Below are 27,551 nucleotides of genomic sequence, written 5' to 3' on the forward strand. Positions count from 1 at the left end.
GTACAACACAATGAAACACTGCCTGGTCCTGCACCATCCTCACAATCATTGCTATGTTTGAGCCCATTGTTGCAGCCACTGTGTCAATCCATCTCTTTGAGAGTCTTCCTCTTTTTCACTGACCCTCTACTTTACCAAAGCATGATGTCCTTCTGTAAGGACTGGTCCCTCCTGATAACATGGCCAAATTATGTGAGACAAAAGTCTCACCCTCCTTGCTTCCAAGGAGCAGTCTGGCTGTACTTCTTCCAAGACAGACTTGTTCGTTCTTCTGGCAGTCTATAGTATGTTCAATATTCTTCACCAACACCATAATTCAAAGGCATCAATTCTTTTTTAGTCTTCCTTATTCATTGCCTAGCTTTTGTATGCATAGGAAGCAGTTGAAAATATCATGGCTTGGGTCAGGGGCACCTTAGTCCTCAAAGTGACATTGCAGCAGATTTGCCCAATGCGATACATCATTTCACTTCTTGACTGCGGCTTCCGTGGCTGTTGATTGCAGATCCAAGTAAAATGAAATCCTTGACAACTTCAATCTTTTCTCTTTTTATCATGATGCTGTTTATTGGTTCATTTGTGAGGATTTTTGTTTTATGTGGGCACATAATAATAAAACTAAGTATTGAATAATTGATTGAATGAATGTAACATACTGAATAGTTTCACCAATTAGAGTGAGATTTGTTAAAAAAATAATTTGGCACCTATATTACATAAAAGTCTCTCGTAAATTTGGGCAGTGTTAATCTATCCCCTTGAATTATATCACCTCTGGATATTGAAACAAATTTGAGGATCTGAATCTGCAAAACTGGGGACAAAATTCTAAAAATGAGGGGCTCTGACAACACATTACTATGCTCTGAGCAGTCAGCCAGGCTCCTGGTCTTACATTTCTTCTCTGTAATCACAGAGGGATTCTTCCCAGAGGGATGACAGTATACTGTCATGTGTAATAGTTCTTATAGTCATAAGTTTAGATGCTTTTATAAAAGAGCATTGTTGCTAGTGAATAGATTCAGGATCAATAAGCATTTATTAGGCACCTCGGCTATGTGCTGAGGCTTTTTCATATGCATTCTTCTAATGGTACTTATCTAATTAATCTAATTTAGCTTGATTTGATTTGACTTGACAACAACCCTGTGAGATGTGGCCAGTTATTTCCATTTCAGAGATGAAAAAACTGAGGTTCAGAATAATGAAGAGATTTACTCAAGGTAATATAGGAAGTAAACAAAAGAGGCAATGTTTAAGTCTAGATATTCTGACACCAAGCCCAGTGCTCTTTTTACCGTCACAGAGCAAAGCAAGGCAAAAGGGCCGATTTTGCTAACTCAGCTGGGTTAGGACAAGGCAGTCTCTCTCTTATATTACAGTGCATTGCTTTTTGAAATCAAGAAGGAGCCCTAGCCTTTGGGCAGAGCCCACCAGACAAGACTGAATCTAAGAGCCTGATATAGAAGATGCCCAAGTAATCTGGCCAAGTCATTCACATCCCTCTGGCTGCCACCATATCTCTCCCCTCTTCTGTTCTCTAACTAGTTTGCTTCCAGAATGAGTTGTCTACATTAGCTGTCTCTGCTTCCCCATTCTCATCCACTCCTCAGTGTCTTAAAATACAGATTTTATCCCCATCACTGTATTTCCCTTTCCGTTTTGTTTCATAGAAGGCACACAATTTTTCCTTCCTCCCCAAAATGGAGCTTTACTAAGAAGGCAACTTCACTGTTTCCTGCACCTCTCTGTGGAGAAATAGGTTCATCTGATTGATGAAACTGGAAGAAGTTGAAGTCTGCTTGATCAACCATTTCCTCCCACTCTTCCAGGCTTATCTATTCATCCATGCAGTGAGCTTACTTGAGCACGTTCTGCCCTGCAGCCAGGAGAACGACATGGGGGGGGGGGCGGTTAATTCAATTTGTCTTATTTTTGTGACTTAATTTCTCAGCTGGTACTGCCCACAGACTGGGAAGTTAAGAATTTTTTTTTTTAACTAGTTCTTACTATTGGCATATGTATGTATCCCCCATACAATTTGAAAACATTTTAATTTTGGTAAAAATATACATAGCAAAACATACACACATCCATCAGTTTCCACATGTACAATTCAGTTATATTCTTCGTGTTGTATCACCATTCTTTCTATCTCTACACATATTGTTTCTCTACCATTGTCTTAGACTCACTACTCCCTAAACTTTTCACCTATGCTTTAGTGTTACTGTTGACAATTTGTTCTGTTTTAGATAATTCTTTAAAAGAATGCAAAGCTCATTTCAAATATCCTTTACTAATGTAGCTCAAGAGTTGTTTAGTTTAAAGATGTCTTAAGGGGGTAATTTCAGTTTATGGTTCAAAGGTTTTCTCAGAGCAATAATTTCGAGGGATCTTCCAGTCTTAATGACACCAGTAAGTCTGGATTTTTTAAGAATTTGAAATTCTGTTCCACATTTTATCCCCTTTTTATCAGGCCTCATCTACTGATTGTTTAGTCATGGCAAAGGAGCCAGTAGTTCACGACAGCAGTTAGACCTGTGGTCCAGTTTCTTCTCCGCTTCCTGAATCTCCTACTTCCCCTGCTGCTCTAGGCAAATAGAGACAAATTGTTGTATCTTGGATGGCAATCCACAAGATTTTAAGACCCAGGCAATACCAAACTAGGGAGCCACATAATAATTCTAAGAATAGTGTTAGGCCAAGTGACTGGACAATCCCACAAAACCATGACTATGTTGTTGTTAGGTGCTGTCAAGTCGGTTTTGACTCATAGACACCCCGTGCACAACAGAACGGAACACTGCCTGCTCCTGCACCGTCCTCACAATTGTTGCTATGCTTGAGCCCGTTGTTGCAACCACTGTGTTAACCCATCTTGCTGAAGGTCTTCCTCTTTTTCACTGACCCTCTACTTTACCAAGCTAATCTCTCCTGATAACATGTCCAAAGTATGTGAGACATAGTCTCGCCATCCTTGCTTCTGAGGAACATTCTGGTTATACCTTTTCCAAGGCAAATTTGTTCATTCTTTTGGCAGTCCATGGAATATTCAATATATTCTTCACCAACACCACAATTTAAGGGCATCAGTTCTTCTTCGATCTTCCTTATTCATTGTCCAGATTTTACATGCATGCAAGGTGACTTCGCCATTCCCTGCACCTCTCACTGAAAATACCATGGCTTGGGTCAGGCAAACCTTAGTCTTCAAGGTGACATCTTTGCTTTTCAACCCTTTAAAGAGGTCTTTTGCAGCAGCCTTGCCTAATGCAATGCATCTTTTGATTTTTTGACTGTTGCTTTCAGGGATGTTGATTGTGGATCCAAGTAAAATGAAATCCTTGACAACCTCAATCTTTTCTCTGTTTATCATGATGTTGTTTACTGGTCCAGTTGTGAGGATTTTTCTTTTCTTTATGTTGAGGTGTAATCCATACTTTGATCTTCATCCGTAAGTGCTTCAAGTCCTCTTCATTTTTAGCAAGGAAGGTTGTGTCATCTGCATAACGCAGGTTGTTAAGGAGTCTTTCTCCAATACCGATGCCTCATTCTTCTTCATATAGTCCGGCTTCTCGGGTTATTTGCTCAGGATACAGATTGAACAGGCCTGGTGAAAGGATACAACCCTGAAACACACCTTTCCTGACTTTAAACCGTTCAGTATTCCCTTGTTCTGTTTGAATGACTGCCTCTTGATCCATGTACAGGTTCTTCATGGGCACAATTGTTTTAGAATTCCCATTCTTCACAATGTTATCCATAATTTATTATGATCCACACAGCTGAATGCCTTAGCATAGTCAATAAAACACAGGTAAACATCTTTCTGGTATTCTTTGCTTTCAGCCAGGGTTCATCTGACATCAGCCATGATATCTCTAGTTCCATGTCTTCTTCTAAATCTGGCTTGAATTTCTGACAGTTCCCTATTGATATACTGCTACAGCCACTTTTGAATGACCTTCAGCAAAATTTTGCTTGCATGTGATATTACTGATGCTGTTCGATAATTTCTGCATTCGGTTGGATCACCTTTCTTGGGAATAGGCATAAATGTGGATCTCTTCCTGTCGGTTAGCCAGGTAGCCAGTCTTTCAAATTTCTTGGCACAGAGAAGTGAGCATCTCCAGTGCCACATCCATTTGTTGAAACATTTCAGTTGGTATTCTGTCAATTCCTGGAGCCTTGTTTTTTGCCAAAGTCTTCAGTGCATCCTGGACTTCTTCCTTCAGTACCATTAGTTCTTGATCATATGATACCTCCTGAAATGGTTGACCGTCTACCGATTATCTCTGGTGTAATGACTCTGTACATTCCTTCCAGCTTCCTTTGAAGTTTCCTGCGTTGCTTAATATTTTCCTTGTAGAATCCTTCAGTATTGCAACTGGAGGCTTGAGTTTTTTCTTCAGTTCTTTCGGCTTGAGAAATGCTGAGCATGTCCTTGCCTTTTCATTTTCTATCTCCAGCTCTTTGCACATGTCATTATAATACTTTATCTTCTCGAGCCACCCTTTGAAATCTTCTGTTCAGCTCTTTTTCTTCATCATTTTTTCCTTTTGCTTTACCTACCTGACGTTCAAGATCAAGTTTCAGAGCCTTTTTTTTTTTTTTTTTTTGGTCAGAGAGGTTGAGTAATTTATTCAAGTTCATACAGCTAGGAAATGAAATCAGAGCCCAATTCTATATGACATTAAAGCCCATTCTGTACCATTTTGTAGGCCATATAAAAACTGGGTCTGCCAATTTATTTATTTATTTATTTATTTTTAATAACTTTTATTAAGCTTCAAGTGAACGTTTACAAATCCAATCAGTCTGTCACATATAAGTTTACATACATCTCACTCCCTACTCCCACTTGCTCTCCCCCTCTTCAGTCAGCCCTTTCAGTCTCTCCTTTCTTGACAATTTTGCCTGCTTCCCTCTCTCTCTATCCTCCCATCCCCCCTCCAGACAAGAGTTGCCAACACAATCTCAAGTGTCCACCTGATATAATTAGCTCACTCTTCATCAGCGTCTCTCTCCCACCCGCTGACCAGTCCCTTTCATGTCTGATGAGTTGTCTTCGGGGATGGTTCCTGTCCTGTGCCAACAGAAGGTCTGGGGAGCATGGCCGCCGGGATTCCTCCAGTCTCAGTCAGACCATTAAGTTTGGTCTTTTTATGAGAATTTGGGGTCTGCATCCCACTGATCTCCTGCTCCCTCAGGGGTCCTCTGCTGTGCTCCCTGTCAGGGCAGTCATCGATTGTGGCCGGGCACCAACTAGTTCTTCTGGTCTCAGGATGATGTAGGTCTCTGGTTCATGTGGCCCTTTCTGTCTCTTGGGCTCTTAGTTGTCGTGTGGCCTTGGTGTTCTTCATTTTCCTTTGCTCCAGGTGGGTTGAGACCAATTGATGCATCTTAGATGGCCGCTTGTTAGCATTTAAGACCCCAGACGCCACATTTCAAAGTGGGATGCAGAATGATTTCATAATAGAATTATTTTGCCAATTGACTTAGAAGTCCCCGCAAACCATGTTCCCCAGACCCCCGCCCTTGCTCCGCTGAGCTTTGAAGCATTCATTTTATCCCGGAAACTTCTTTGCTTTTGGTCCAGTCCAATTGAGCTGACCTTCCATGTATTGAGTATTGTCGTTCCCTTCACCTAAAGCAGTTCTTATCTACTGATTAATCAATAAAAAAACCCTCTCCCACCCTCCCTCCCTCCCCCCCTCGTAACCACAAAAGTATGTGTTCTCAGGTTTACTATTTCTCAAGATCTTATAATAGTGGTCTTATACAATATTTGTCCTTTTGTCTCTGACTAATTTCGCTCAGCATAATGCCTTCCAGGTTCCTCCATGTTATGAAATGTTTCACAGATTAGTCACTGTTCTTTATCGATGCGTACTATTCCATTGTGTGAATATACCACAATTTATTTACCCATTCATCCGTTGATGGACACCTTGGTTGCTTCCAACTTTTTGCTATTGTAAACGGAGCTGCAATAAACATGGGTGTGCATATATCTGTTTGTATGAAGGCTCTTGTATCTCTAGGGTATATTCCTAGGAGTGGGATTTCTGGGTTGTATGGTAGTTCTATTTCTAACTGTTTAAGATAACGCCAGATAGATTTCCAAAGTGATTGTACCATTTTACATTCCCACCAGCAGTGTATGAGAGTTCCAATCTCTCCGCAGCCTCTCCAACATTTATTATTTTGTGTTTTTTGGATTAATGCCAGCCTTGCTGGTGTGAGATGGAATCTCATCGTAGTTTTAATTTGCATTTCTCTAATGGCTAATGATCGAGAGCATTTTCTCATGTATCTGTTGGCTGCCTGAATATCTTCTTTAGTGAAATGTGTGTTCATGTCCTTTGCCCACTTCTTGATTGGGTTGTTTGTCTTTTTGTGGTTGAGTTTTGACAGAATCATGTAGATTTTAGAGATCAGGCGCTGGTCGGAGATGTCATAGCTGAAAATTCTTTCCCAGTCTGTAGGTGGTCTTTTTACTCTTTTGGAGAAGTCTTTAGATGAGCATAGGTGTTTGATTTTTAGGAGCTCCCAGTTATCGGGTTTCTCTTCATCATTTTTGGTAATGTTTTGTATTCTGTTTATACCTTGTATTAGAGCTCCTAGGGTTGTCCCTATTTTTTCTTCCATGATCTTTATCATTTTAGTCTTTATGTTTAGGTCTTTGATCCACTTGGAGTTAGTTTTTGTGCATGGTGTGAGGTATGGGTCCTGTTTCATTTTTTTGCAAATGGATATCCAGTTATGCCAGCACCATTTGTTAAAAAGGCTATCTTTTCCCCAGTTAATTGACACTGGTCCTTTGTCAAATATCAGCTGCTCATATGTGGATGGATCTATGTCTGGGTTCTCAATTCTGTTCCATTGGTCTATGTGCCTGTTGTTGTACCAGTACCAGGCTGTTTTGACTACTGTGGCTGTATAATAGGTTCTGAAGTCAGGTAAAGTGAGGCCTCCCACTTTCTTCTTCTTTTTCAGTAGTGCTTTGCTTATCTGGGGCTTCTTTCCCTTCCATATGAAATCGGTGATTTGTTTCTCTATCCCCTTAAAATATGACATTGGAATTTGCATCGGAAGTGCGTTAAATGTATAGCTGGCTTTTGGTAGAATAGACATTTTTACTATGTTAAGTCTTCCTATCCATGAGCAAGGTATGTTTTTCCACTTAAGTATGTCCTTTTGAATTTCTTGTAGTAGAGCTTTGTAGTTTTCTTTGTATAGGTCTTTTACATCCTTGGTAAGATTTATTCCTAAGTATCTTATCTTCTTGGGGGCTACTGTGAATGGTATTGATTTGGTTATTTCCTCTTCGGTGTTCTTTTTGTTGATGTAGAGGAATCCAAGTGATTTTTGTATGTTTATTTTATAACCTGAGACTCTGCCAAACTCTTCTATTAGTTTCAGTAGTTTTCTGGAGGATTCCTTAGGGTTTTCTGTGTATATAATCATGTCATCTGCAAATAGTGATAACTTTACTTCTTCCTTGCCAATCCGGATACCTTTTATTTCTTTGTCTAGCCTAATTGCCCTGGCTAGGACTTCCAGCACGATGTTGAATAAGAGCGGTGATAAAGGGCATCCTTGTCTGGTTCCCTTTCTCAAGGGAAATGCTTTCAGGTTCTCTCCATTTAGAGTGATATTGGCTGTTGGCTTTGCATAGATGCCCTTTATTATGTTGAGGAATTTTCCTTCAATTCCTATTTTGGCAAGAGTTTTTATCATAAATGGGTGTTGGACTTTGTCAAATGCCTTTTCTGCATCAATTGATAAGATCATGTGGTTTTTGTCTTTTGTTTTATTTATGTGATGGATTACATTAATGGTTTTTCTGATATTAAACCAGCCTTGCATACCTGGTATAAATCCCACTTGATCAGGGTGAATTATTTTTTTGATGTGTTGTTGGATTCTATTGGCTAGAATTTTGTTGAGGATTTTTGCATCAATGTTCATGAGGGATATAGGTCTATAATTTTCTTTTTTTGTAATGTCTTTACCTGGTTTTGGTATCAGGGAGATGGTGGCTTCATAGAATGAGTTGGGTAGTATTCCGTCATTTTCTATGCTTTGGAATACCTTCAGAAGTAGTGGTGTTAACTCTTCTCTGAAAATTTGGTAGAACTCTGCAGTGAAGCCGTCCGGGCCAGGGCTTTTTTTTGTTGGGAGTTTTTTGATTACCGTTTCAATCTCTTTTTTTGTTTTGGGTCTATTTAGTTGTTCTACTTCTGAATGTGTTAGTTTAGGTAGGTAGTGTTTTTCCAGGAATTCATCCATTTCTTCTAGGTTTGCAAATTTGTTAGAGTACAATTTTTCATAATAATCTGAAATGATTCTTTTAATTTCGTTTGGTTCTGTTGTGATGTGGTCCTTCTCGTTTCTTATTCGGGTTATTTGTTTCCTTTCCTGTATTTCTTTAGTCAGTCTAGCCAATGGTTTATCAATTTTGTTAATTTTTTCAAAGAACCAGCTTTTGGCTTTGTTAATTCTTTCAATTGTTTTTCTGTTCTCTAATTCATTTAGTTCAGCTCTAATTTTTATTATTTGTTTTCTTCTGGTGCCTGATGGATTCTTTTGTTGCTCACTTTCTATTTGTTCAAGTTGTAGGGACAGTTCTCTGATTTTGGCTCTTTCTTCTTTTTGTATGTGTGCATTTATCGATCTAAATTGGCCTCTGAGCACTGCTTTTGCTGTGTCCCAGAGGTTTTGATAGGAAGTATTTTCCTTCTTGTTGCTTTCTATGAATTTCCTTATTCCCTCCTTGATGTCTTCTATAACCCAGTCTTTTTTCAGGAGGGTATTGTTCATTTTCCAAGTATTTGATTTCTTTTCCCTAGTTTTTCTGTTATTGATCTCTAGTTTTATTGCCTTGTGGTCTGAGAAGATGCTTTGTAATATTTCGATGTTTTGGACTCTGCAAAGGTTTGTTTTATGACCTAATATGTGGTCTATTCTAGAGAATGTTCCATGTGCGTTAGAAAAAAAGGTATATTTTGCAGCAGTTGGGTGAAGAGTTCTGTATAAGTCAATGAGGTCAAGTTGGTTGATTGTTGTAATTAGATCTTCCGTATCTCTGTTGAGCTTCTTACTGGATGTCCTGTCCTTCTCCGAAAGTGGTGTGTTGAAGTCTCCTACTATAACTGTGGAGGTATCTATCTCACTTTTCAATTCTGTTAAAATTTGATTTATGTATCTTGCAGCCCTGTCATTGGGTGCATAAATATTTAATATGGTTATGTCTTCCTGATCAATTGTCCCTTTTATCATTATATAGTGTCCTTCTTTATCCTTTGTGGTGGATTTAAGTCTGAAGTCTATTTTGTCAGAAATTAATATTGCTACTCCTCTTCTTTTTTGCTTATTGTTTGCTTGATATACTTTTTTCCATCCTTTGAGTTTTAGTTTGTTTGTGTCTCTAAGTCTAAGGTGTGTCTCTTGTAGGCAGCATATAGATGGATCGTGTTTCTTTATCCAGTCTGTGACTCTCTGTCTCTTTTTGGTGCATTTAGTCCATTTACATTCAGGGTAATTATAGATAAATAAGTTTTTAGTGCTGTCATTTCGATGCCTTTTTATGTGTGTTGTTGACGATTTCATTTTTCCACATACTTTTTTGTGCTGAGGCGTTTTTCTTAGTAAATTGTGAGATCCTCATTTTCATAGTGTTTGACTTTATGTTAGTTGAGTCGTTACGTTTTTCTTGGCTTTTATCTTGAGTTATAGAGTTGTTATACCTTTTTGTGGTTACCTTATTATTTACCCTTATTTTTCTAAGTAAAAACCTAACTTGTATTGTTCTATATCGCCTTGTATCACTCTCCATATGGCAGTTCAATGCCTCCTGTATTTAGTCCCTCTTTTTGATTATTGTGATCTTTTACCTATTGACTTCCATGATTCCCTGTTATGTGTATTTTTTTTTTTAATTAATCTTAATTTGTTTGTTTTTGTGATTTCCCTATTTGAGTTGATATCAGGACGTTCTGTTTTGTGACCTTGTGTTGTGCTGATATCTGATATTATTGGTTCTCTGACCAAACAATATCCTTTAGTATTTCTTGTAGCTTTGGTTTGGTTTTTGCAAATTCTCTAAACTTGTGTTTGTCTGTAAATATCTTAATTTCGCCTTCATATTTCAGAGAGAGTTTTGCTGGATATATGATCCTTGGCTGGCAGTTTTTCTCCTTCAGTGTTCTGTATATGTCGTCCCATTCCCTTCTTGCCTGCATGGTTTCTGCTGAGTAGTCTGAACTTATTCTTATTGATTCTCCCTTAAAGGAAACCTTTCTTTTCTCCCTGGCTGCTTTTAAAATTTTCTGTTTATCTTTGGTTTTGGCAAGTTTGATGATAATATGTCTTGGTGTTTTTCTTTTTGGATCAATCTTAAATGGGGTTCGATGAGCATCTTGGATAGATATCCTTTCGTCTTTCATGATGTCAGGGAAGTTTTCTGTCAGGAGTTCTTCAACTATTTTCTCTGTGTTTTCTGTCCCCCCTCCCTGTTCTGGGACTCCAATCACCCACAGGTTATCCTTCTTGATAGAGTCCCACATAATTCTTAGGGTTTCTTCATTTTTTTAAATTCTTTTATCTGATTTTTTTTCAGCTATGTTGGTGTTGATTCCCTGGTCCTCCAGATGTCCTAGTCTGCATTCTAATTGCTCGAGTCTGCTCCTCTGACTTCCTATTGCATTGTCTAATTCTGTAATTTTATTGTTAATCTTTTGGATTTCTACATGTTGTCTCTCTATGGATTCTTGCAGCTTATTAATTTTTCCCCTATGTTCTTGAATAATCTTTTTGAGTTCCTCAACAGTTTTATCAGTGTGTTCCTTGGCTTTTTCTGCAGTTATCCTAATTTCATTTGTGATATCTTTAAGCATTCTGTAAATTAGTTTTTTATATTCTGTATCTGATAATTCCAGGATTGTATCTTCATTTGGGAAAGATTTTGATTCTTTTGTTTGGGGGGTTGGAGAAGCTGTCCTGGTCTGCTTCTTTAAGTGGTTTGATATGGATTGTTGTCTCCGAGCCATCACTGGGAAACTAGTTTTTCCAGAAAATCCGCTAAAAAAAATACAGTCAGATCCCTATCAGAGTTCTCCCTCTGGCTCAGGCTATTCAGATGTTAATGAAGCCGCCTGGGGAGGGTGGCGGAGGGAACAGAGAGATAGGAGAGTAGCACCTCAGAATATAGCCAGAGTTGCTTGTCTTGCTTGGAATGACTATTATATCTGAGATTCCCGCGGGCGCGTCGCCTATATGTGCTGGCTGTGTGGAGATTGCCCCCGGGGGGTCTGGCCCGCTGGAGTCACGGTCAGATCCTCCGCTTCCAGCCCCACGCCCAGCGTCAAGGCTCCCCTATTGGGACGGTGCACTCTCGACTCCAAAATTAGTCATTGCCTCCCGGGGACTTCTTGTCCCTCCAGCCGCGTGGCCGTGCCACCTCCGCGAACCAGGTGGGCCCCCTCCCGGGGTTTGTTCAGATGGGTGGAGTAGCTCCCCGTGCTTGTGCTGTGACCGAGTGTCCCAGCTGGGACGCTGTTCTCCCCGCTCCAATACCAGTCGCTGTCTCCCGGGGACTTCTCCTATCAGCTGCGTCCCACGCCGCCCACGCGACCCGGCTGGGCCCCTTCCCGGGGTTAGTTCAGGGGGGTGGAGCAACTCTCCATGTTTATGCCGTACCTGTGTCCAGTCCAAATCCCTGCGGGATGGTTCCCCGGCTGGGACGCTTCTCTTCCTGCTCCAAGACCAGTCACTGCCTCCCGGGGACTTCTCCTACCGGCTGCGTCCCACGCCGCCCACGGAACCAGCTGGTCTCCCTCCCGGGGTTAGTTCGGGGGGTGGAGCAGCTCTCTGTGCTTGTGCCGTACCTGACTGGTACGCTGGCTCCAGGCTCTGGAAACAATCGCTGCTTCCCCGTATTAGTTCGTTCTCCATCTCTGAATCTGTGTTTGTTGTTCAGGGTTCGTAGATTGTTATGTATGTGATCGATTCACTTGTTTTTCCGTGTCTTTGTTGTAAGAGGGATCCGAGGTAGCGTCTGCCTAGTCCGCCATCTTGGCTCCGCCCCTCTCAGAGCCTTTTCTGACATCCATTTAGGTCTTTCTCTCCTGCCTTTTTAATGATCTCTTGCTTTCTTCATGTATGATGTCCTTGTTGTCATTCCACAATTTATCTGATCTTCAGCCACTAGTGTTCAACACGTCAAATGTATTCTTGAGATGGTCTCTAAATTCAGGTGGGATATACTCAAGATCGTACTTTGGCTCTGTGGGCTTCTTCTAATTTTCATCATTTTCAAATTGAACTTGCATATGAGTAATTGATGGTCTAATCTGCAGTCAGCCTCTGGCCTTGTTCTGACTGATGATATTGAGCTTTTCCATCTTCTCTTCCCACAGACGTAGTTGATTTGATTCCTGTGTGTTTCATCTGGTGAGATCCATGTGTATCGTTGCAGTTTATGTTATTGAAAAAAGGTATTTGCAATGAAGAAATCATTGGTCTTGCAAAATTCAATCATGTGATCATGCCAGTGGAAAAGAGGAAGACATTCAATGAGATGGATTGACACAATAGCTGCAACAATGGGCTCAGGCATAATAAAAATTGTAAACATGGCGCTGGACCAGGCAGTGTTGCATTCTGTGGTACATAGGGTGGCTATGAGTTGGAACTGACTCTATGGCACTTAACAACAACAAAAACACGTGTCAACTTGGTTAGGCTATGATTCCCAGTGTTGTGTGGTAGTCCTTCATTTTGTGATTTTCCTGTGTGTTATAAATCATCATCTCTGCCTGTGGTTAAAGGAGATTAGGGTGAGATGTAACACCCTTGCTCAGGTCACATCCCTGATCCAATGTAAAGGGAGTTTCCCTGGGGTATGGCCTGCTCTGCCTTTTATCTTACAAGAGATAAAAGGGAAGCAAGCAGACAGTGGGGGGACTTCATACCGCCAAGAAAGCAGTGCCAGGAGCAGAGTGCATCCTTTGGACCCTGAGTTCCTGCTCAGAGAAACTCCTTAGTCCGAGGGGAAATTGATGACAAGGACCTCCCTCCAAAGCTGACAGAGAAAGCCTTCCCCTGGAGCTAACATCCTGAATTTGGACTTCTAGCCTTCTAGACTGTGAGAGAATAATCTTGTGTTTGTTAAAGCCATCCACTTGTGGTATTTCTGTTATAGCAGCACTAGATGACTAAGACAGCAGCTAATTATAGCAGCACTAGATGACTAAGATAGAGGCTAACAACATAGGGTCCATATGAGTCAAAATTGACTCAATTGCAACGAGTTTGGCAGTGGGTAACAACAATGACATGAACACCACAATTTCAAACGTCCTACCAAATTAACCATCACCCCCGCTAGACCTATCCCTCCCATTTCAACTAACTCATTCAATGACACTGCCAATCTCTGGAGTCAGAAGCCCAGGAGTTAGTTATTCTTGATTCTGTCCTCTCCCCTCAGGTCTAAATTTCATCAGTTGCCTATCTGGACTATTTCACCTTACAGATATATTTTAATTAATTCTCTTCTCTCATCTCTACTAGCTCTGCCTTCATTCAAAACCTCATTATCTTTTCCTGAATTATTGCTCTAGTTTTCTATTTCCTATACCCAGGCTCACCTCTAATAGATTTTCTATGCAGCCACCAGAAAGATCTTTCTGAAATAAAAATAAAACTTTGACACTCCATTTAAGGTCCTTCATTGGTCCCCTAACAATTACAGGACAAGGTTTTTTATTCATGTTTTTTAGCATGTACTGTACAACTCTGAAGATATTGCCCTTCAATAGCGTCATTTCCACCTCACCTTAAAACAAAACCAAACTATATCCTTTGTCATTGAGTCAATGCCAACTCACATTGATCCTATAGGACAGAGTATAACTGCCCCATAGGGTTCCCAAGGCTGTAATCTTTACAGAAGAAGCAGACTATCACATCTTTCTTCCATGGAGTGGCTGGGAGGTTCAAACTGCTGACCTTTTGGTTAGCAGCCAAGCACTTTAACCACTGCACCACTCACACTTTACCTTCTAGTAAAACAAATCTTTTCATAATATCTGTGCATATCATGCTGCTTCTCTTATTTCTTTACCACAACGTGACCTTCCCACATTCCTTAGCCTGGGTAATGCCAGCTCTGCCTAGTGATCGCCTCCATGTCCTGGGTTTGAAAGCATTTTTGTCTTCCTCCAACCCACCTATGCCTTGTCAACCATAGCATTCATCATGCTGCACTGTATTTACCTGTTTGGCTACCACGCTGCAGCCTGAGTTCCTTGGGATGACAGACACTACATCCTCATATTCCCAGATCCTAGCACAGAGCCTGGCCCAGAGTAGGGACTCAGCAAATGTTAACAGAATAGAATTGAGTAACTCTATGGAATGTTTGGCAGCTCTGGTGGTGCAGTGGTTAAAAGCTTGGTTGCTAACCAAAAGTTTGGCAGTTCAAATCCACCGGCTACACCTTGGAAACCCTATGAGGCAGTTCTACTTTTTCCCATAGGGTTGTTATGAGTTAGAATCAACTGGACAGCAATGGGATAGGAAGTTTAGAGAATAAGGATAAATTATCTCAATTGAATCTATGAATTAATTGAGACATGGAAACCTAAGTGTGGCTAAAGGCAGGACTTTTCTTTTTCTAGCCTTTGGGCAGAGCCCACCAGAGAAGACTAAATCTAAGAGTCTGGCTGAAACTGGTAGAGACCCATGTACTCTGGCCAAGTCATTCACACCCCTCTGGTTGCAACCCTCTCCCTCTCTCCTTTCCTTACCAGATGTCCTATAGGCATGACTGGGCAGTCTGAGACTATCCAGTGTTCCTTGACTCTTGGGTAATGAGATACAAACAATTAGCTCTTGCTTTCTGGATATTCTTTGTTTTGTTAGGTTTCTCTCCTTCTTGAACTATGCCCAAGGAGAGTAAAGTGGGAGCTGTAGGACTAGGGTGATAGAGAGAAACTGGCAGGATGGTTGGTGCTGAGCAGGCTGAGTCCAGTTTCTCCATTTAAAGCACCCGCCAAAGGCCCTTGACAGCAATGACTGCCCAAGGGCTGCCCCTGCTTCTGTGACTAACTACTCCAGAGAGTTCTGTCTGACTGACCCATGACCTCAGGCCTTGAAGCTGCCCTGCAGGCATTTGTGGGAAATCTCCACTGCTCCCTGTGCACTTTGCCTATTTCTGTTTGCACTGCCACCTAGCTTCATAACCTTTACTGTTTTCTCTTACATTTGCTTACAGCTCTGTGGGTTACAAAACACTTCCACATACTGTGTTTATTTTAATCCTCTCAACAGTCCTGTAAGGTTAGTAGGGTCTATCCTCGATCATATAACCAGTAACAGAGGGGATTAAGGATTTGAATTCAGGTCTCATCACTCCAGAGGATGCCACTTTCTATTACGCAACCTGGGAAGGAATCTTAAGAAAGGAACCCACACTCATCTTTCAGCCATTCATGGAGACTGATGAGTAAACACCAACTTTTACTACTTCTAAGTTAAGGGCCGAACATCTTTGTATTTTTATAGGAATATTTACTTTGCAACACTATTTCCAAGTAGTTATCTTACTTGGCCCTAACAGCACAGAAATGGAAGCATGTAGACATTGCTTGCTTTTGCCTGGATAGCGCCCATTTTACCACAGCACCTATTTATCTTGTATCCCTGTTGTGTAAGAATATCCTATTCTCCCGGCCAAAGTGATTTGTTTAGGGACATAGAGTTATGATTCAAGCTGGACCAATCAGAGTCCTCCATGTGCTTTTCTACTGGAATTTTTTGAAATACATTTACCCATCCCCCTACATGTCTGTCAGTTTGTTGGTGTGTGGGGGCTTGTGCGTTGCTGTGATGCTGGAAGCTATGCCACTGGTATTCAGATACCAACGAAGTCACCCATGGTGGGCAGGATTCAGCTGAGCTTCCAGACTAAGACGGACTAGGAAGAAGGATCCAACAGTCTACTTCTGAAAAGAATTAGCCAGTGAAAACCTTATGCATAGGAACAGACCATTGTCTGATATAGTGCCAGAAAAGGAATGCCTCAGGTTCGAAGGCACTCAAAAGATGACTGGGGAAGAGCTGCCTCCTCAAAGTAGAGTTGACCTTAATAACATGGATCGAGTCAAGTTTTCAGAACCTTCATTTGCTGATGTGGCATGACTCAAAATGCAAAGAAACAGTTGCAAATATCCATTAATAATCAGAACATGGAAAGTATGAAGTATGAATCTAGGAAAATTGGAAATTGTCAAAATGAAATGAAACACATAAAGATCAATATCCTAGGTGTTAGTGAGCTGAAAGGGACTGGTATTGGTCATTTTGAATCAGACAATCATACAGTCTACTATGCCAGCAATGAGAACTTGAAGAGGAATGACATTGCATTCATCAACAAAAAGACCATGTCAAGATCTACCCTGAAGTACAATGCTGTCAGTGATAGGATAATATCCATACACCTACAAGGAAGACTGGTTAATAGGACTATTATTCAAATTTATGCACCAACCACTAAGTCCAAACATGAAGAAATTGAAGATTTTTACCAACTTCTGCAGTTTGAAATTGATCAAACATGTAATCAGGATGCATTGATAGTTACTAGCAATTGGAATGCAAAAGTTGGAAACAAAGAAGAAGGATCGGTAGTTGGAAAATATGGCCTTGGTGATAGAAATGATGCCAGAGATCCCATGATAGAATTTTGCGAGACCAACTTCTTCATTGCAAATCTTTTTTCACCAACATGAATGGCGACTGTACATGTGGACCTCACCAGACAGAACACACGGAAATCAAATTGACTACATCTGTGGGAAGAGACGATGGAAAAGTTCAATATCCTCTGTCAGAACAATGCCAAGGGTGGACTGCAGATCAGACCATCAAATGTTCATATGCAAGTTCAAACTGAAACTGAAGAAAATCAGAGCAAGTTCATAAGAGCCAAAGTACGACTTTGAGTATATCCCATCTGAATTTAGAGACCATCTCAAGAATAGATTTGATGCATTGAATACTGGTGACCAAAGGCCAGACAAGTTGTGGAGTGACATCAAGGACATCATCACTGAAGAAAGCAAGAGGTCATTAAAAAGACAAGAAAGAAAGAAAAGATCAAAATGGATGTCAGAAGAGACTCTGAAACTTGATCTTGAATGTCAAGTAGCTAAAGCAAAAGGAAGAAATGATGAAGTAAAAGAATTGAAGATTTAAAAAGGCAGCTCGAGAAGACAAAGTATTATAATGACATATGCAAAGACCTGCAGATAGAAAAAGGAAGAACATGCTTGGCATTTCTCAAGCTGAAAGAACTGAAGGAAAACTTTAAGCCTTGAGTTGCAATAGTCAAGTATTCCATGGGGGAAAATATTAAACAATGCAGGAAGCATCAAAAGAAGATGGAAGGGATACATGAAGTCATTATACCAAAAAGAATTGGTTGATGTTCAACTCTTCCAAGAGGTAGAATATGATCAGGAACCAATGGTACTGAAGTAAGAAGTCCAAGCTGCACTGAAAAAAAAAAAAAAGAGAATTTTTTTTTTTTTTTGGCTCCAGTAATTGACTGAATATCAATTGAGCTGTTTCAACAAACATGCAGCTCTGGAAGTGCTCACTCGTCTATGACAAGAATTTGGAAGACAGCTACCTGGCCAACTGACTGGAAGAGATCAGTATTTATGCCTATTCCAAAGAAAGGTGATCCAACCAAATGGAAAAATTATGGAACAATATCATTAATACCACACATAAGTAAAATTTTGCTGAGGATAATTCAAAAGCAGCTGCAGCAGTACACTGACATGGAACTGCCAGAAATTCAGGCCAGATTTAGAAGAGGACGTGGAACCAGGTTATCATTGCTGATGTCAGATGGATCTTGGCTGAAAGCAGAGAATACCGGAAGGATGTTTACCTGTGTTTTATTGACTATGCAAAGGCACTCAACTGTGTGGACCATAACAAATTATGGATAACATTGGGAAGAATGGGAATTCCAGAACACTTAATTGTGCTCATCAGGAACCTGTACATAGATCAAGAGGCAGTCGTTTGAACAGAACAAGAGTATATGGCGTGGTTTAATCAAGAAAGATGTATATCAGGATTGTATCCTTTCACCATACCTATTCAATCTGTATGCTGAGCAAATAATCCAAGAAGTTGGAGTGTATGAAGAAGAATGGGGCATCAGTATTGGAGGAAGACTCATTAACAACCTGTGTTATGCAGGTGACACAATCTTGTTTGTTGAAAGTGAAAAGGACTTGAAGCAGTTACTGATGGAGATCACACCTCAACAACAACAACAAAAATTCTCACAACTGAACCAACAAGCATCATCATGATAAATGGAGAAAAGATTGAAGCTGTGAAGGATTTCATTTTACTTGGATTCACAATCAACACCCAGGGAAGCAGCAGTCAAGAAATCAAAAGACACATTGCATTAGGCAAATCTGCTGCAAAAGATCTCTTTAAAGTGTTGAAAAGCAAAGATGTCACCTTGAAGACTAAGGTGCGCCTGACCCAAGCCATGGTATTTTCAGTCGCATTAGATGCATGATAAGCTGGGAAATGAATAAGGAAGGCAGAAGAAGAATTGACACCTTTGAATTGAGGTGTTGGCAAAGAAATACCAAATACAAATCTGTCTTAGAAGAAGTACAACCAAAATGCTCCTTAGAAGAAAGGATGGCGGACTAAGTCTTACATACTTTGGACATGTTATCACTAGGGATCAATGCTTGAAGAAGGACATCACGATTGGTAGAGGGTCAGTGAAAAAGAGGAAGCCCCTCAACAAGATGGATTGACATAGTGGCACAACAATGGACTCAAGCATAACAATGATTGTGAGTACGGTGCAAGACTGGGCAGTGTTTTATTCTGTAGTACATATGGTCACTATGAATTGAAACTTGCTCGATGACACGAATGAGAGCAAAAACAAATACCTGTTGGAAATACACGGTGAGTCTAGGGTTGCCAGCTACTGTCTTTTCCTTATGTGGAAAGATCCTATCTTAGAATTGGAGAAGTAACAGAGTCTTGACCATGTTGTTCAAGTTCCAGGATCTGGCCTGGAACAACTTATATTTTTCTAGACTTTTTAAAGATGTGAGTCAATGAATCAACAAATTCCTTTTTTCTTAAAATTGATTAAGTTGAGCTTCTCTCAGTTGCTTCCAAAAGCACTTTAATTTCTATCTAACAGATAAATCTGAGAAGTTATGTGAATTGGTGAAAGTTTCATAGCTTCATAATGACATTAATGAAGTTGAAAAGCAGTTTTTTTGGAAAATAATATTTTCTTTTCAGCAACACACAGCTGCCTTTGTGAGGATACACACACACACACACACACACACATTGTTGTTGTTAGGTGCTGTCATATTGGTTCCAACTCATAGCGATCCTATGTCCAACAGAATGAAACACTGCCTGGTCCTGTGTCATCCTCACAATCACTGTGATGGCTTGAGCCCTTTGTTGCAGCCACTATGTTAATCCATCTCATTGACGTTCTTCCTCTTTTTCACTGACCCTCTACTTTATCTAGCATGATGCCCTTCTCCAGGGACTGATCCCTAGTGATAACATGTCCAAAGTATGTGAGACGTATGTGTGTGTGTATACATACATACATATATATATATACACACACATATATAGAAAGAGAGCAAGCCAGGACACTCAACTACACACTTTGCTTAATGTATTATGTGTAACCTTTCTTGATTCAGACGGGTGACCTTGAAATTGAATAACTCATCTGGCTCCACCAGCCAACTTGGCCTAGAACCAGCATTGATCCATTCTTCTAGTTTGTCCTTTATCATTTCTGTGCCTTTTCTGATTGGCTCAAGACTGGGAGGCTCCTTTTTCAAGGGCTTGGTGCAGAATTTAACCGCAAGGTTGATATTGTTTATACCTGGTCCTTCCTGTACATTCAAGAACCCGTTGATCAGAGTCTCCCTTCAGGTCAGGCAGTCCATGTTTCTCCTGAATCTCTGCTGTCTGTGGATGTGTTTCCCTGGGACCTTGTCAACTCAAAGGGGTGGGTTTCACAGTTCTAGAGGCAATTTGTTTCTGAGCAGACTATGGCCTGGCAAATAAGTTTAAAACTCTGTTGGAAGTACTCATTTCCAACTCAAGTCCAGAGGTGTTCCTGCATAGGTTTCTGGGGAGAAATTCTTTTTGGAAAGGCACTGCTTAGATTTGAATATTTGAAAAGTGAAGCTGGAACTTCTCTTCAAAGTCTTTGTTTACCTGGCTTCTTTAAGGCATCACGTGTCCGCTGCTATCGTACCAAGCAGGAGATACTAGATCAAACAGGTCTTTGACACTCTCACCATCTTTATTGAACCACTTGCAAAAAATTCACTACTCATATTTGGACCTATTCCTGATTTTCTTGGTATACTAGAGATGCCCATCACTGTGACATTCACTGGCAGTTTCAGCTATTCATTTCTCATTTCAGTTCACTTGTATATTTTGTTGTTGTTGTAAAACTATATATAATATTTGCCAATTTAACATTTTTCATGTGCACAAGGTTAGTGATATCAATTACATCAATTATGTTGTTCAACCTCCAGCTATATTCATTGCCAAATTTCTATCACCATAAACAGAAACTCAATGCTTCCTAAACAGTGTCTCCTTCTGTCTTCCTCCCTTCTGCCCCTGGTAACCATGAATGAACTTTAGTCACTAGCATCCTTTGATGTTTCCTGAAGTAACCTGAGCGCATCCTGATACACTATAACAAAAAGTGATTAGTGAGAATACTCGATTTGTGGCATTGTGGTTTATCTTTCCACTGTTGGTTCTGTCTCATTCCAGTAGTTGACGCTCTAGTAGTTGCCACTGCCTGGCTTTAAGGACAGTTCTGAAATGTTTTCCTATGTAGAAATTTGACTTCTCTCTCTGGCCATGCTGGCCTCCCTCTTCTCAGCCCCTGCAAGCCCAGTCTATCCCAGTGCTAGGACCTTACATCTTACCCAGAGTATCATTTCTCATTCTGTTCACCACATCCTGAATCTCAGTATAAACTCTCTATAAGGGAAGAATTCCTGTATTTTTTGACTTAGGAAAAACCATGGTGATGAGGATAATAACGCATCCATGCACATTGCATGATGCAACCTGAAAGCACTTTTACTTATTATTACGTTTTTACCTTCAAAACTATCCATTGAGGTAGGACTTCCTATTGCCTTTTCATACATGAGGGCATTTAAGCTCATAAAGGTGAAGTACACGGTTCGTTTTATTCATTTACTATAACATTAATGTGCCCAATACTTTGCAAGGCAGTAGAGAAACAAAAATAAAATAAAAATCAGTTCACTATCACTATGCAGACAGTGCCACAGGAGTTTGGGAGAAACTGGATCTGTGTTGGGCTGAGGCTGGCTGGAATAGAAACGATCGTGTATGAACAGTGTTTTGACTAATAATTAGTAAAGAATTAGGAAGAGTTGATTGGCAAATTGAAGGTGACCAGGACCTTGGGAGAGAGGCTCTAAATCATCTCATGGTTTGTGGTGTCCAGACAGTAGGTGTCCAGGCTTCTGGAGGAAGCTTTCGAAAAGTTTAAAGATGACCTAAAACAGATTCTGGATGGAAGGACAGCTGAGAGTGAATTGGAGTGCTCTCAAAACTGTCATTTCTGCCCTGTAAGCTCATAGTCAGCCTAGACTCATTCTTCTTCCTCACTTTTCACTTTTAATTATCTGTACAATCTATTATATCTCCTAAATATCTCTACAATCTATCTTCTTCTCTTCTCCATGCCCACTGCTTTAATTCAAATCCTTCTTATCTTGACTAGTTCAATCATATTCTTTCTGTATTTCCACCTCCTCCAAGCTTTTCTCCACCCAACTACCAGTAATCATCCTAAAATGTGGTTAAAAGTGCTCACTTTGGCCTGGGTTTCAACTCTGCTTCCATCAGTTACAAACTGTGATTTTTGAACAAGACCACCAACAAGAAGAAACAAGAGCAGAACGTGTCCTTTGGACTGGGGGTCCCTGAACTAAGAGCCTCCTGGAACCAGGAGGCACAGAGAGAGAGCTGTTAACACTGGAAATGGTGCAAGACAGTGAGCAGCAGCAACACAGAAATGTTGGCAGCAGAACCAGAAGACCAGCACAATGGCGCAGGAGCTGGCTGACCCACAGAGTGAGAGAGAGCTTAGTACCTTCAGGCAGGAGATTTCTGGCAGAATGGGGTAGCCTTAGTGACAGAGCTCTTAGTGACAGAGCTAAAGAACTTTGTAACAGTTGCCTGAAGGGAGCAGAGGCTGGACCTAGGGACCAAGGGGCTGAGGGTCAGAGAGAGGGCTGTCTGTGGACATGGCTGAGAAGAGGCTGTCCTGATCTACACAGACCTCCCTCCAGAGCCAACAGAGAGAGAAAGCCTTCCCCATGAGCAGACCCTCTGAATTCAGGCTCCTAGCCTCTTAACTGTGAGAAAATAAATTTCTGTTTGTTAAAGACATCTACTGTGGTATTTCTGTTATAGCAGCAGTAGATAACTAAGATGGAATATATCCCTTATTCCATGTTCTCTTCTGAATTTTTGGAAAGGTTACTTAGCATCTATAATCCTAAATTACCTCACCTTTTAGTAAGGAGGGGGATAATACTTTATGGTGTTAGCGTAAATGGGGATATGGTATGTCTTGGCTTCCCCATCGAGGGGGACTTTGGCCACCCCTTTCCTAGCTTTTCCACAGAATGTTAATGTGGATAAACCCTCCAAATGCCTGCTTGAGTCATGCCAGAACTCAAAATGAGAATGAACACCTGAAAAATCCATTAATAATCAGAACATGGAATATATGAAGTATGAATCTTGGAAAATTGGAGGTTGTCAAAAAATGAAATGGAACTCTTGAAGACAGATATCCTAGGTATTAGTAAGCTGAAATGGCCATTTTGAATTGGACAATCATGGTCTACTATGCCAGCAATGAAAAATTGGAGAGGAACTGCATCTCATTCATTGTTAAAAAGAACATTTCAGGATCAATCCTGAAGCACAACACTGTCAATGATAGGATGATATCCACACACCTACAAGGAAAAGCAGTTAATACTACCACTATTCAAATTTATGCACCAATCACTAATGCCAAAGTGAAGAAATTGAAGGTTTTTACTAACTTCTGCAGTCTGAAATTTATCAAACACGCAATCAAGATGGGTTGATATTTACTGGCGATTGGAATGTGAAAGTTGGAAACAAAGACAAAACAGTAGTTGGAAAATATAACCTTGGGGATAGAAATGATGCCAGAGATCACATGACAGAATTCTGCATGACCAATGACTTCTTCATTGCAGGCGCCTTTTCTCAACAATATAAATGGTGACTATACAGATGGACCTCGCTGGATGGAATTCACAGGAATCAAATTGACTAAGTCTGTGGAAAAAAGACGATGGAAAAGCTCAATATCATCAGTCACAAACAGGCCAGGGGCCGACTGCAGAACAATCAGTTGCTAATATGCAAGTTCAAGTTGAAGCTGAAGAGAATTAAAACAAATCCACAAGAGCCACAGTATGACCTTGAACATATCTCACCTGAATTTAGAGACCATCTCAAGAATAAATTTGATGCATTGAACATTAATGACTGAAGACCAGACAAGTCGTGGAATGACATCAAGGACATCGTACATGAAGAAAGCGAAAGGTCATTAAAAAGACAGGAAAGAAAGAAAAGACCAAAATTGACGAGGCTGAAGATCTAGAAATGATGGTTAGGGAAGGATGCATGCTGTTGTTGTTAGCTGCCATTGAGTTGGTTCTGACTCATAGCGACCCTGTGTACAATGGAACAAAACACTACTTGATCCTACACCATACTTACAATCTTTGCTATGTTTGAGCCCATTGTTGCAGCCACTGTGTCAGTACGTCTCATCGAGGGTCTTCCTCTTTTTTGCTGACCCACTACTTTACCAAGCATGATGTCTAGATAACATGTCCAAAGTATGTGAGATGAAGTCTCACCATCCTTATTTATAAGGAGCATTCTGGCTGTACTTCTTCCAAGACAGATTTGTTCATTTTTCTGGCAGTCCATGGTATAGTCAATATTCTTCGCCAACACCGTAATTCAAAGTCATCGATTCTTCTTCGGTGTTCCTTATCTATTGTCCAGCTTTCGCTTGCATATGAGATAATTGGAAATGCCACGGCTTGGGTCAGGTGCACCTTTTGTTTTTTAACACTTTAAAGAGGTCTTTTGCAGAAGATTTGCCCAATGCAATACGTCTTTTGATTTCTTTGACTGCTGCATCCATGGGCATTGTTTGTGGATCCAGGTAAAATGAAATCCTTGACAACTTCAGGCTTTTCTTCATTTATCATGGTGTTGCTTATTGGTCCATTTGTGGTGATTTTTGTTTTCTTTATGTTGAGGTGTAATCCATACTGAAGGCTGTAGTCTTTGATCTTCATAGTATTTGCTTCAAGTCCTCTTCACTTTCAGCAAGCAAGGTTGTGTCACCTGCATATATATAAAAAAGAACTCAAACCCATTGCGGTCGAATCCATTCTGACTCATAGTGATCCTATAGAGACCCTATGATAGTTTGTTAATGAATCTTCCTCCAATCTTGAGGCCACATTCTTCTTCATATAGTCCAGATTCTCGTATTATTTGCTCAGTGTACTAAAAAAAAAAAAAAAACAGTGTACAGATTGAATAAATATGGTGAATTGATACAACACTCACACACACCTTTCCTGATTTTAAACCAGGCAGTATCCTCTTGTTCTCTTCAAATGACTACCCCTTGGTCTATGTCCAGGTTCTTCACGAGCACAATTAAGTATTCTGAAATTCCCATTCTTCTTAAAGTTATCCAAATTTGTTATGATCCACACAGTGGAATGCCTTTGCATAGTCAAAAAAACACAGGTAAACTTCTTTCTGGTATTCTTCGCTTTCAGCCAAGATCCATCTGACATCAGCAATGATATCCCTAATTCCACTTTCTCTTCTGAATCCAGCCAGGTAGCTGTGTCTTCCAACTTCTTGACATAAACTCGTGAGCACTTCCAGTGTTACATTTGTTTGTTGAAATATCTCGATTGGTATTCCATGAATTCCTGGAACCTTGTTTTTTGTCAACGCCTTCAGCGTAGCTTAGATTTGCTCTTAAAAAATAAAGTGTATTAAAAAATAAAATAAACTCCTTTAAAAATAAAGTCTATTGTATTTTTTTTAGTAGACTTTGTTTTTTAAGAACAGTTTTAGGTTTACAGAAAAAGGGTGCAAAAAGTACCTAGAGTTTCCACACACACCCTTTTCCTCCTCGCACACAGTTTCTCCTATTATTAATACCTTCAATTTATATGGTACATTTGTTACACTTGATGAACCAATATTGATAAATTAGTATCAACTAAAGTCCATAATTTACATTAAGATTCACTCTTTCTGTTGTATATAGTTCCATGAGGTTAGTTTGTTTGTTTTTTTTTTTTACTTTTCATTGTGCTTTAGGTGAAAGTTTACAGAGCAAATTAGTTTTCCATTTGATAGCTTGTACATAACGTGTCCCATGACATTGGTTGCATTACCCACATTGTATCAGCACTCTCCCATTTCTGCCCTGGGTTCTCTGTTCCTCTTGTGCAGATTTTCTACCCCTTTATGCCTTCTCAAATTTGCATTTGAGCATATGTTGTCCTTTTGATCTTGTATAATTGATTGTTCTAAAGAACACATTCCTCTAAGGTATTAAGTTTATTTTATGGGCTTTTCTATTGTTTTGCAGCAAGGTGTTCTCTGGGAATGGCTTCAGTTCCAGCTCAGAAGGGTGTCTTGGGGGTTCTTCCAGTTTCTGTCAGACTAGTAAATCTGATCTTTTTTGTGAATTTGATTTTTTATTCTACATTTTTCTCCCACTTTGTCCAGGACCCTCTGTTGTGATCCCAGTCAAACCAGTCTGTAGTGGTAGCTGGGCACCATCTAATTACTTTTGTCTTGGGGTCACGTAGGCTGTGGTTTATGTGGTCCATTAGTCCCTTGGACTAATTATTCCCTTGAGTCTTTGATTTTCTTCAGTCTCCTTTGTCCAGATAGAAAGAGATCAATAGTTGTATCTTAGATGGCCACTCAGAAGCTTTTAAGACCCCAGTTGCTACTCACCAAAGTAGGGTACAAAACACTGTCTTTACAAACTATGTTGTGCCAATTGACGTAGATGTCCCACGAGTCCATGGTCCTTCACCTTTGAGCCTATGAACTTCATCCCATGAGTTGTTTGGTTATGTGTAAGAAGATTACATGACTGTGCCCCCTGTGTGCTCTGTTACCTATATTAATATACATGCAGCACCCACAGTTATGTATGTAGAAATATACACAACGAAACCTCTATCTGCAGGTGGGTGTGCTCCCTTACACCCTCCCATACCTCTTTAGCATGCCTATCTACCTAAGTATCCATTGTAAATTATTGTTTGTTAATACTATTGTTGCGGGATTATCTATGCTACAGTAATTACCATAAAAAAAAAAGAAACACTGCTGTCAAGTCCGACTCACAGTGATCCCATAGAGTTTCCAAAGCTGTAAATCTCAACAGATGCAGACTGCCACACCTTTCTCCCATGGAGTTGCTGGTGGTTTCAAACTACTGACCTTTGAGGTTGTTGAGAGTTTTTATCAGGAATGGGTATTGAACTTTATCAATGCCTTTTCTGCATTGATTGAAATGATCATGTGATTCTTCTGTTTTATTTATATGGTGGATTACATTGGTTGGTTTTCTAATGGTGAACCATCCTTGCATACCTGGTATGAATCCCATTTGGTGGTGAAGTATTTTTTTGATACGCCATTGAATTCTATTGGCCAGGATTTTGTTGAGAATTTTTACATTTAGATTCATAAGGAATAGTGGTCTGTAATTTTCTTTCTTTTTTTTTTTTTGTAGTGTCTTTGCCTGGCTTTGTTATCTGGGTCATGCTGGCTTCATAGAATGGATTTGGGAGTCTTCCTTCCTTTTCTATACTCAAAAATAGTTTGAGGAGGATTGGTGTGAGCTCTTCTCTGAAAGTTTGATTGAATTTAGTTCCATGAGGTTTGATAAATGTCTAATGCCATGTGTCCACCATTACAGTGTCATGCAGAATAGTTTCACCATCCTAAAAATCTCCTGTGGTCGACCTATTCATCCCTTTCTCCTCCTCTTTGACAATCACTGATCTATTTCTATAGCTTTGCCTTTTCCAGAATGTCATACAGTTGGAATTATACAGTAGGGGGCATTTTAAGACTGGTGTTTTTCACTTATCAATATGCATTTAGGGTTCCTCCATGTCTTTGTATAACTTTATAGCTCTTTTTTTTTTTTAATTTCTGAGAAATACTCCATTGCATGGGTGTACCACAGTTTGTTCATTCCCTATTGATGGACATCTTGGTTGCTTCTAATTGTTGGCAATTGTGAA

Source organism: Elephas maximus, chromosome 4 (assembly GCF_024166365.1).
Source record: "Elephas maximus indicus isolate mEleMax1 chromosome 4, mEleMax1 primary haplotype, whole genome shotgun sequence".
Classification (NCBI taxonomy): domain Eukaryota; kingdom Metazoa; phylum Chordata; class Mammalia; order Proboscidea; family Elephantidae; genus Elephas; species Elephas maximus.